Source organism: Ursus americanus, chromosome 13 (assembly GCF_024610735.1).
Source record: "Ursus americanus isolate L20-20 chromosome 13, mUrsAme1.1.p, whole genome shotgun sequence".
Classification (NCBI taxonomy): domain Eukaryota; kingdom Metazoa; phylum Chordata; class Mammalia; order Carnivora; family Ursidae; genus Ursus; species Ursus americanus.
The window spans coordinates 42,566,123-42,578,585 of record NC_142139.1 but is presented as its reverse complement, the minus strand read 5'-3'; positions in this window follow the sequence as shown (position 1 = coordinate 42,578,585).

Here is a 12,463-nt window from a genome sequence, read left to right as displayed (position 1 = left end):
TTGGCTGGCAGCAGGTGGGGACGGCATGACCTTGGCCGAGGTGCAGTGGCAGATCCTGAGGGGCGGCAGCTGGAAGCTTCCTCATTCCTCCCAGCAGCTTCTCTCTTGAAGGGAGGGCTGAGCAGTCTGGGATCGTGCTACCATAATCGTGCAGGACGGTAAGCTATTCAACCTATCATCAAGCTTCAGAGTTGCCATTTGAAATATTCATGCATGTAAATGTTACCGCTGGTAATTGGGGATTATTACAAACACAGTGGAGTCATGCAAAATCACAGAATCACCAACCTGAAATTGTACTTTCTCTGCAAACCTACGGTCTAATCTTATTTTATTTAAAGATTTACAACCATTATTACATTTAGTATTTATTTTTACCTATATCTAGGATCTAGAAATCAATTCTCATTTTCTTTAAAAATAGTGTTAATTGCTTTCTCCAGTTTTAAATATGATACATGCTCATCTTAGACAAACTGGAACTATTTTAAAAAACTTTAAAAAAGGAAATAAAAATCACTCTTAATCCCACCACTGAAAATGAGTACATGTTAAATTTTCAAGGTGTGTCCTTTTGTGATCTTTTAAAATAAGTGCATCTAACAGGGACTGTTAGTAGTATCTACAAATATCTATTGAATTAGGGGAGGGCTGTTCCCTGCGAGAAAACCCCAGCGCCACCCCAGACGCATCTCACCTATGAGCTGGTGGCAATGGGCTGACAAGCCTGCCGGTGCCTGGGCTAAGGGGTGAGCTCATGCTAAGAGAAGAGAGACCCAACCAAGGTGAATTTGTCCCATTAAAAAAGCCTCAGACTCCCTCAACTGGTGGGACTCCCTTGGTGACTGCCATTTATAGGTGTCTTTCAGTCCCGGAGCTATGGAACTACGTCTGGGGACCACAAAGACCTGTTTCAAATATGCTTTGGCTCAGAGTATGGCTTTGGGATCATATCAAGTGTACCCCGAGAGAGAGAACAGGGCAACTTCTGTTTTGTCACTGTAGATCACCTCGAAGATGGCGTTTGCGCCAAGCATGTCGGTGGGGCAGGTGCACGCAGGCACTAGCGAGACATGATGGTATTTGGAGGGTGTTCAGCGGATGCCCACAAGATCCCTGGAAGTGCTTAGCTGGAGCGGGAGGATTTGGAAACACACAGGCAAGGTGATGGTGCCCAGAAGTAATGCACAGTTTTGTGCTCCTTTATGAGTAGCTGGGCTGGCCGTTGAAGATGGGCTGTTAACTAGTCTAACCCCATATGGAGCCTGAGAGGTCTACACAGGAAGAAATATACTTTGTGTGTGTGTGTGTGTGTGTGTGTGTGTGTGTGTGTGTGTGTGTGTGTGTGTGAGAGAGAGAGAGAGAGAGAGAGAGAGAGAGATTGAGAGATTGTGTAGTTAATGGAGACCATTTACAGTTTTTCACTGTCTACTTTTTAGCTAACATTACAGTGAATTGGTATTTGTCCAAATCATTAAATATTCCTTGAAAACATGCTTTTAAAATGGATTCAGGATGCTTCGTGATCTATGTGTGCCGGCATGTATTTAATTCTCCTATTGATGCACTGATGTTTGGGGTTTTTTCCTTATTTTTAAAGCATGATGAGCGTATTTTCACTTATATCTTTCATCATATCATGATTATTTAAGATGAATGCCTACAATGAGATTGCTGAGTCAAAGTTTATTCTCACTGTGAGATCTTTAACACATATCACTTAATTGCTTTTAAAATATTTGTTGTTTTTTCTCTCATTAGCAATGTGTGAGATTATCTATCACAAACCCACCTCATTGTTGTATCTATTTTTAAAAAAATCTTTCCAATTTGAGATGTAAAAATATCAGATCATTTAAGCTTTTTAAAAGCAGTTAGATTGGGCATTTTTTCCTGTGTTTTTCTATTTAATCTTCTGTGAGCTCCTGTTCTTGTCCTCCACGGTTTTTTTTCTTGTAGGATATGAACATTGTTCATAGTGATTGGAAAGAGTTCTTCTTACGAGTATCAACTTTTTGTGTTTATTCTTTTTTTTCTCTTAATACGCCTTTGCCTTTTCATTTTATTTGTGATTTTTTTTTTTAATATATAGAAGTTTAAAGCTTTTTTGCAGTCAGATCCTTCTCTCTTTTCCTTTGTGACTTTTGGATTCCCCATCCCTGAATGAAAAAATCGTTTAAGTACTTGGAATAAAATCAAGTTGGAGTCTCAAATTAAACCACATGCCAAAATTAATTCCAGCTGGAATAAGAAATTAAATATAAAAGGAGCCATAAAATTCTGTTTGCCATAGCAGGGATTTGTCGGTCCCCCTCACTGTCTGGTTTGCTGCTGTTAAAGTAATCCTTACAGCTCACAGTGGGAGGACGATGTGAAGCCTGCAGGTTCTTCTCTGACGAGGTTTAAACCCCGGCCCTGAGGGGTCTGCCAGCCAGAAGAACATCTCCAGCTCCGGTTACATGATCCTGGGCCAGTGCAGGAGGAAATTGTTTCTGGAAACTTTGTTTGAAGCAGTCTCTAACTTTTCTCTTGCTAGAAAAGGTGGACACATCTTTGTGATTTCCCAAATACAATCCTCATGAGGTCATCTTTGACCCCACCCTCACCCCTGCCTTTCGCACACATCTAGGATGCAGCATGGCCCCTGTCTCTGTTACGTTACTAGGCAGGGCCCGAAAGGCTCTAGTCTCAGTCCTCTAGCAAACACACAAGGCACTTTTTCCAAGAGTTCTTGAGTGCAGGCTTGACGCCGACTTCTCAGGTTTGGCCAGGAGCAGTCTCAGGTTTGGCTGCCTCCAAAGAGCAGTCTCCTGTCTCCTTGCTTCTACTGCCCTCTGCACCAGGCCTGGCCTTCAGCTTACAGCTCACTGTGAGACCTGCAGTGCCTTAGGCTTGTAATCAGGCCAGTTTGTTTGAACTGTTGCCTCAGGGAGTTTTAGAATACCTAGTCTTCCATACTGCCTGAACTGGAAGTGCTTACCATGATCCTTCAGATGTTTATAAAGCTAGTATCCTGAAAGGATGCTTTTACGATCCACAAATAAAAGGACCTCCAGCTGCCTGGATCCATCACATTCTTTATTTATAGTAAATAACAAATACTGTTTTTTCCCCTGAATACGTTTTTTCCTGGCATACTCATGTAGATATTGTTCAGTTTCAGCTATTTGGATTAATTTAGATTTTTCACTTTTGAGATATGTGAAATGAAACCCAACTTTTGATTCTTTAAGCTTTTTTCGTAGAGATCATTTAAGTTCTTGACAAGCTATTTTTAGAGACTTGGTTCTGACTTTCATTAAATATGTAAACAGCAAATATTCATATTCGTTCTCTTCTATGCAGTGATTGTGCTAAATGATAGTATCAAGTTATATAATACGCAGTATGTGACAACATGGACACCAAACCTATGATGGCAATTGGCCCTGTAGATTTTGTGTGGTGCATCACAAGCACTAGATTATGGTATTAGTACGTCGGCCACGTCGTTCATGAGCTCTTTGGGCAGTGACGGGACATACCTCGGAAAGGTGCTGGTTGGTATCGACGTAGCAGGTCATTTCTCTCCACTTGATTAAAATTCTCCTCTGCTGAAATAACTCTTTGGTGAACATTCAAATGGACACAAATATCTTTAAGTTTGTTTTTTCCCATTTGGAGAGGTCTGTCTACATACCTCTTCCCCAGATCTCCCTCTTACCCCTTTTTCTAATCATATTTCAAGCTCCTGACAACCCAGTCAAACCACTGGCCGCAGCCCATGAATATAGATTCATACCTCTGGCCATGTCTTCCAAGCAAAATGAACAACCGGAGGCACTACTCTTAAACGCTGCCCTCTGGGAAGATTTCCTTCACCACTGTCCTTCATGGATGTTCCAGAAAGGGAATGAGTGTTGTAGCTGTCCAGGTGATGCCTGCATACCATGCAGAACCATCTGTAAACCAGGCCTGAGTCTTTCCTCCTCAGATGATGGAATGGAACTCCCCATGAGATCAGGGGTGTGGGCTGGAAGAGAGGAGGTGAGATAGCAGGAGTGGGGACCATGAGCTTTTGGCACACGTGTTCATGCAACTTACTTGTAACCTCAGGCCATTTGGATCCTGAATATAACACTTGCATTTGATAATTAGATAATAGAGTCACACACAAATGTGACTTACCAATAAGTTTACAGTAGTAGCTACTACCAGAAGCTTTCTATGTGTGTTTAGAATAGTGTCCAGGCATGGTAAGTGCAGAATAAGTGTTACTATTATGATTATTTCTAGGAATTAGTGGAAAAACTTGATGGGAGCAGGTTTCATTCAAAGAAGCCTAGTTGGGCACCTGGGCAACTCAGTCAGTTGAGCATCCAGTGCTTGATTTTGGATCAGGCCATGATCTCAGGGTCATGAGATTGGGTCCTGCATCAGGCTCTGCACTCTATGGGGAGTCTGCTTGAGATTCTCTCTCTCCCTCTCCATCTGTCCATCCCCCCAAAAATAAATAAATAAATCTTAAAAAAAAAAAATAACCAAGCATGGTCTGAACAGGAATTCCAATCTACCTAATACTCTCCATTTTTTAAGATAATACATATGTACACTCTGAGGCAAATGTCAGTAAAGACCCTGGTCCCCTCCCTCTTCTTTGACTTCTCATGACTTTGGGAGACTGGAACTTTCCTACACCAAGAAAATTCTTGCTTTCATCTGTGTAATTTTCCCCTCCTCACTGTCTCTCTCTTTGGATTCCCAAGAACCTCTGAAGTATTCCCCAGGATGACCTTTTTTCAGTAGTTATGCTGCTTCTGCTGCCCGCAGCCTATGAGAAGTACAATTCTTCTCTAAGTATTTTCCTTTGGAAGATCCATTTTCATCGATTTTGTCCTTTCTGTACTCCAAGAAGGGATGGGGGAAAGCCAAGTTGGCCATTGTCTCATGTTGATGGGGGGCTGGGAGGAGGGAAGGCTCTGATGTTTACATGTCAATGATTTTTGTATAGTTACAAATGCTATGAAGAGGCTAATAAAGATATAACAATGATGGTCACAAAATTCAAGGTTAACTAGTTGCCATAAGGGGAGTGTTCAGTATTACCATTTGTTTAATAACAAGTTAAAATCTGAAAATTCTACTTATTATTGAAACAATATAAAACCTCTTATTTATGCACCTTTTTACCTTTTTACTTATGATTATAAGGTTTGGGAGGAAATAAAGATTAATTTAAAAATGATTTCATTTATGCCTTTTTTAAACCTTTTGATTATCTGTGGAATGAACATAGAGAAAACAAATCAAGATTATTTTAGAAAAAGATAATTCAATTAAAACATGCTTAGTGACATTTAAATAGCCATAATAAAAACAATTTGTTAATTTTTGAGATATTTAAATGACAAACTAAATCATGCATGTATTTGTAAAACCCCATCCTCTTCCCCAACCAGTGTGTGTGGGAATGGGAGGAGACAGGAAGGCAGAGGAGCCATTTTTAAACTTACTTTTATGTTTGATGTTATCAGAACTGGTGCATCAGTAGGAGCATCTGAATTCATTGGGGAGCACATCTAAACATGATTCTTTCCTTGTGGAGTTTATGGTCAAGGGAGAGGGCATACATCAGCCAACCAATCACACAAGTAGAAGTTAAATTGAAGTTTGTGAGTACCACAAAGAATGTTCTATGGCAATGCACGAGCCTGTGTTGGAGGATAGCAAGGACAAGCAAGTCTTTCCCAGGAGAATACTGTTTATGGAGTTGGAATCTGAAGTGTGAGAAATTCATTAGGCAGAAGAATTGGAAGGACTGGCTCAGCTAAAGGTAACAGGGACAGAAAAGAAGGCCCACGTGGCTGGAGTAGAGAGAGGTAGGGCCATAACAAAGATTTTTGACCTTATTATAAAAAGCCACTGAATGTTTTAAGCAAGAGGTCACAAGAGCCTTACTTGAAGATAGGGGGTAAGAGTGATGGCAGGGAGATATGTTAGCAGGAGTTTTCTGAAACTCCATCTTGTTAAGAGCAAAACATAGTTTGAGAGATCATTAGGGAAGAGGCTTAAGATAGCAGAGGGGTAGGGCAACCCTAAGCTTGCCTTCTCCCTCAAACACAGCTAGATAAATATCAAATCATTCTAAACACCCAAAAAATTGATCAGAAGTCTTGGAGAACAAAGCTGTGTGTCTATAAACAGAAAAAAAATGACCCATGGAAGCTTCTCTTACCAAGCAGGCCAAAACACACCTAACTTCCTTTATTTACTTTCTAAAAAAAATTTAAAAAATTTTTGTTTTCTTTTGCTTTTTTTTTTTTTTTCTCTGACAATTCAAGATGGAGGAATCACTCCAAAGGAAAGACCAGGAAGAAATGATGGCCTGGAATTTAATTAATACAGATATAAGTAACATGTCTGGACTAGAATTTAAGACAATTATAAGGATACTAGCTGGGCTTGAGAAAAAAAAAGAAGATACTAGAGAATCCCTTATTGCAGAGATAAAAGAGCTAAAAGCTAGTCAAGCTGAAATTAAAAATGCTGTAACCAAGATGCAAACCCAAATGGAAGCCATAACAATGAGGATGGATGAAGTGGAGGAACGAATCAGTGATATAGAAGATAAAATTATGGAGAATAATGAAGCTGAAAGGAAGAGGGAAACAAAGATAATGGATCATGAAGGTGGACTTAGGGAACTCAGTGACTTATTAAAATGGAATAGCATTCGTATCATAAGAGTCCCAGAAGAGGAAGAAAGAGATAAAGGGCAGAAGGTTTATTTGAACAAATTATAGCTGAAAACTTCCCTAATCTGGGGAAGGACACAGACATCAAAAACCAAGAAGCACAGAGCACTCCCATTAAATTCAACAAAAGCCAGCCATCACCAAGGCATATCATAGTCAATTTCACAAAATACACAGACAAGGAAAGAATCCTGAAAGCAGCAGGGGGAAAAAAAGCCCTTAACCTACAAGGGAAGACAGATCATATTCGCAGCAGACCTGTACACAGAAACTTGGCAGGCCAGAAGAGAATGACAGGATAAATTCAAGGTGCTGAATGAGAAAAATATGCAGCCAGAAATACTTTATCCAAAAAGGCTGTCTTTCAGAATAGAAGGAGAGATAAAGAGTTTCTCAAAAAAACTAAAGGAAATCATGACCACTAAACCAGCCCTGCAAGAAATATGAAGGGGGACTCTTTGAGTGGGGGGAAAAAAAGACCAAAGAAACAAGGACCAGAAAGGAACAGAGAACATCACCAGAAACACCAACTTTACAGGTAACACAATGGCACTAAATTCATCTTTCAATAATCACTCTGAACATAAATGTATTAAATGCTCCAATCAAAAGACATAGGGTATCAGAATGGATAAAAAAACAAGACCTATCTATATGCTGCCTACAGGAGACTCATTTTAGAACTAAAGAGCAAACATAGTTTGAAATCCAGCATGGAAAATCCAGGTCTGTTCAAAAGCAGTTTTTCAAAATAGCCAAAACTCCTGAATATATGTAGTTCTAATAATTTGTACCTAAAATTTTTACTGAGATCATTGTAGGTGTACATATAGTTGTGTACGGTTTACTCAGGTTACCCCAATGGTAACCTTATGCAAAATGGTAATATAATAACATAATCAAGATATTGACATTAAATATAACCCATTTATTTAGATATTCCTGATTTTACTTGTATTCGTGTGTGTGGGGAGGTGTGTGTGTATGTGTGTGTGTGTTTAATTCAGTATGATTTTGTCACATGTAGGCTTGCATATCCACCAGCACAGTCAAAAATTTTTGACGAGAGAAAAAGTTAACCTTCTAATTTGGGCAAATTATATGTGAAGTTGTCAAAGAGGAAGCACAGCCAATTTATTTGCCTTCGTTGCACTAGCCAGTGATTTCCTTTGCTTTTGAAATCTGGTCATTTCAAAATGTCTTGGAGAGGCAACATTGCAGGTCCCATCATGGAACTGTGGTGTGGTAGGGTGCTTACATGGAGTCTGGAGCTAGGCTGCCTGGGCTCAGGTTCCAGCCCTATGCCTTTTTTCCTGTGTTCTCCCAGGCAGGTTACCTCACCTCTTTCTGACTCAGTTTTCTTATCTGTAAAATGGAGATGGTAACAGGGCCTATCTCCCAAAGTTGTTCTGAGAATAAAGTAGTGCCTTGTATAAGTCAGAACTATCCTCCTTATTACTTTAGAGTTAATTCCTTCAAGACTATAATCTATACGTCAGTGATAGTTTCCAGAAACAGATTTTGGGACTTCTTCACTCTGTGGAAACCAAGACATTCTCTTGACAGAAGATCTGTGATAACTTTAGAGTATGTTTATCTTTTTTGTACAAATATAAATATGTTGCTGTACATTTGCCTCCCAGAGATGTATCGACTGTGATAAAATATTTCAATTTCAGGGCCATGATGAAACATCTAAAGATAACCCCTTTAACTTTCACATTTTTAATGTAAGCTGTTATAGATTACACTTTTAAATCTTTTCTATTTCTGGAGAAATCTTACTGATTTATTAAGAACTGATACCACATAGGAGACTACTAATATAGACTTGGTTACTGGAAGAAAAGATGAAATGTTTTTTTTCTGACAGAAAAATAGCGATGAAATTATAAGCAATTCTTTAAGGAATTTTCTTATCCTCTGTACATTCAGTTTTGAATCTTGTTTCCAGATTGTACCCGGAGAGATTTTGGAATTATTGTTCAGGGATTGATAAAAACATTGGTACATTTAGGATTCTATAATCAGTTTTTATTCTACTCAGGGGACATGGACAGGTTCAAACAAGAGGGCAGATGACCTATGCTTTCATTGTAGGGGGTAGTACACTTATAAAACAACCAGCTATTTGAGGATAGTCTAGGGTGTCCAGGGAGGAACATGAACAAATATATATATATTCAAATATATATATTCAAATATATATATACCTGTTTTCCTTTAGTTACTTGCAAAAGTGAGATGAAAAATTACCTGCTATCCCAAATACTCTGGAGAAATGGAGTTCCTGTTCACATGATGTAGGTTTTCTCAGCACACAAAGAAGAAAGTTTCACACATTTATTCCTTCAGCAAATATTTATTTATTGAAGCATTATTGGTTCCAGACTCTATCCTAGGCCCTGGAGACATCAGTGAGTCAAATCCCCTCCTTCGGGGAGCCATTCTAGGAGGGGAGAAAGATAATAAAGTAACAAATAATGAATGACATGTAGTGGCAAATGCTGCAGATAGAATTTAAGCAGGACGAGAAGCCAGAGTGACAGACACTACTCTTTCAGATGAGGTGGGCAGGAAAGGCCTTCTGGGGAGGGGACACTGATCAAAGACCAGAGTCAAGTGGGGAGCCAGCTGCCATGCCCATCTCTGCAGGACCAATCATCCAGGCAGAAGACACAGCAAGTGCAAACACTCTGTTGTAGGATCTTGCTTGCTGCCTGTGGGATCACAAAGAAGCCATTGGGACTAGAGCTGAATAAAGAATGAATGGTAAATATGGGAGAGATGAGTTTGGAGAGGTGGTCGAAGACCAGTTGGTAAAAGGCCTCGTATTTTATTCTATGTGTGATTGGAAGTGAGTAGAGACTTTCAAGACCAGCAAAGTTCTATGATCTGACTTATCAAATATATATATATATAATTATGATATATATTTTGCACTTTGTGTGCTTTAAAAATGGACTTCACATGTATTAAGTAAGCTGGGGAAAATACAGTCATTTATAGTATTTAGTTAATTCATGCACTATTAGACTCTCTTTGCTTCCAAGACTGCGGATCCAGTGTCTTCTCTTTCTGGCTCTCAGAGCATCAGTAGGTTGCTACAGTCGATGTAGAAATCTTTTGAACATACTATATTATCATACTGAAGACATTTTGGCCAACGTTTAAAATATGATCAAACCAATTTCCATTTAGCTTTTAAGTCAATGAGGTTTTCCATTCTATTTTCGTACATGATTCCAGCAAAGAGTTAGCATCCTTTCTTTTAAAAGGACCCTAATATCAAAGGACTGTCAGAGCTGCAAGGCCTCTTTATTTTTGCCCTTGCCAGCAAAAGTCTGAGTCATTTTTCTAAAATGCTGGCAAAGTTCAAAGAGACTTCATAGTAACTCTCAACTTACTGGTGATATATATATGTGTGTGTGCCTTTTGCACATTATAACTCCAGGCATCCCATGCTTTTTTTCTAATGACATGTGGTATAATAAACATGTGAAAAACATTATTTGGTGAAACAGAGAAAGCCTAAATTATGTGGCAGGAATGGAGTTCGATTGTGATTTTTAAAAATGCCTCTCTTTATATCCTCTTTATACTGTATTTGGTTTTATACCTTCTTAGTCTGTAGGGATAAAGAGGGTAAGACTGAATTGTTTCTAGAATAATTTATGATTTATATTTCTCAGAATGCACACATGTTCAGTAATTCATAGACTTTCATCTAATCTATGAATCTTTACTGGGGGCAATAATTGGTTTTGCCCAAGAAGGCAAAAATTGGTTTTGGGAGGGGGTTAAAAAAAAAAAACAACCCTAACCCAAAATCTTATACCAATGTTCTTTTGGCCCTCCAAAAGGTCACTGTAAGTAGATATATAGTATATCCCCAAATTTCATGGGAAGGGAGGTAGGAAAAAAATGCCTAAAAATGCTCCTTAGAAGGACAATAATTTTTAAAAAGGTTGAGAAACACAGATATAGTCTTTGAAGATAGAAGGCCCAGCACCAAAATACATGAGGACCACCGGCATGCTGATACAGATAGATTTTGAAAATAAGTTCCAGTTGCATATTCTCTAAGTACAATTTCATTTGGTTTGCTAACTATCAGTCTTAACACCGAGTTTTCCATACATCAGCCTATTTATAACTCATGTTGGCTCCTAATGCGCCAGTGTTCCAAGGCAGAGCATTGGCTGGCTCAGCTTTGTTTCACCCTGTCCTCTCCTCTAGGAGTTGTCTTTTGAGGGGAAATGAGATAAGAAAAGTAAAGCACTTGGCATGGAACACTCTGTAAGTGCAAGTGTAGACAGCTGTGGGATCACAAAGGAAGAAATAGTTAACTTTGTTAGAAGGTGATTGGAAAAGATTCAATAGAGCGATGACTTTAGACCAAGGAGTTTGCAAACTTGGATGGGAAAGCAATTACGTCTTTATTTTCAATTAAATCCGTCAGAAATTTACTGTTTCCTTCAATTATGATGCGGCAAGCTACAGAATTAGCAATATCTGGACTTTGTCACCAATAGAAACTGTAAATATTTCATCGTACATTATGGTTGTTGCAGATATCTTAAAATATAGTTTATAGTCATCAGTGCTTTGAAATTGCAGGAGTTACTAGACCTTCCTCTAGATCTTGTTATTTCATGTGTTAATAACGTACATATCTTGTAAATCTCATATTTAACTATGTAAATATTCCAAACGTTGTTGGACAAGAGGCACCACAAAGTTGAAAGGAACATGGCACCATGTGATGCATATATAAGAGACAAAAGGTATATATTCCTAATAAAAATAGGGGTCCTATGGCAAATTTATAAAATTAAGGAGAAAATTCATGGCTTATCAGAGAGGGGCTATGACAAGACAGGTTATAGGAGAAGATACTGATATGGCCAATGCAAATATAAAAATGCCTCTTAGGTCCTCAGGGAATTATGAATTAAAAAAAAAAATTACATAACATTTTGGCAAATTTGCCAAAAACTGAGAGTGAAAATGTAAAATATAAAGGGTATGGGAAAATGGATCCTTTTATAATGTTGGTACAAAGTGGCAAATCCTTTTTTTAAGACAATTTGATGGTAGCTTTTAGTTTTTGTAAATGCTTATTACTAGAATCCTAGAATCATATCTTCAGAAATCTCTCCTACAAAAATATGTCCGTAGATGTTACGTACTAGAATGCTTGGCAAAGTAATGTTTTCATTGTGAAATATCGGAAGTGACTTAAATGTCCTTTAGTGAAGAAATGCATTGAATACATTATCAGATTCTGATAATAGTATAATAATGAGCTATAGGTATAACTATATCTAGGGACATGGGATGTCTTCTAAGACATACTGCTCTATGAAAAGTCATGGGGAAAATATGCACTATGATCTTGTTGATGTAAAACATAGCAAAGCCAAAAACTCAAACAAAATCCAGAGAGCGTGGAAAATTGTCCTTATGGATACAAGCCCAACTTTTCATAGATGTTCCTGCTAGTGGGAGGTGTGGGGGTTGGCAGGATGAGTGATGAGAGATTTTGTTTTTACTCTTCTGTAATGTTTGGATTTTTTATTCATGCATTATTGCATGATTAAGTAAAAGGAAAAGAATTCTAGAAAATGATTGCATTGACAATGAAAACAAAAGTATAAACTACTTGTGAATAAACCCACCAAGAAATGTGCAGGACTTGTGGAAAGAGAACTATTAAATTTTATTGA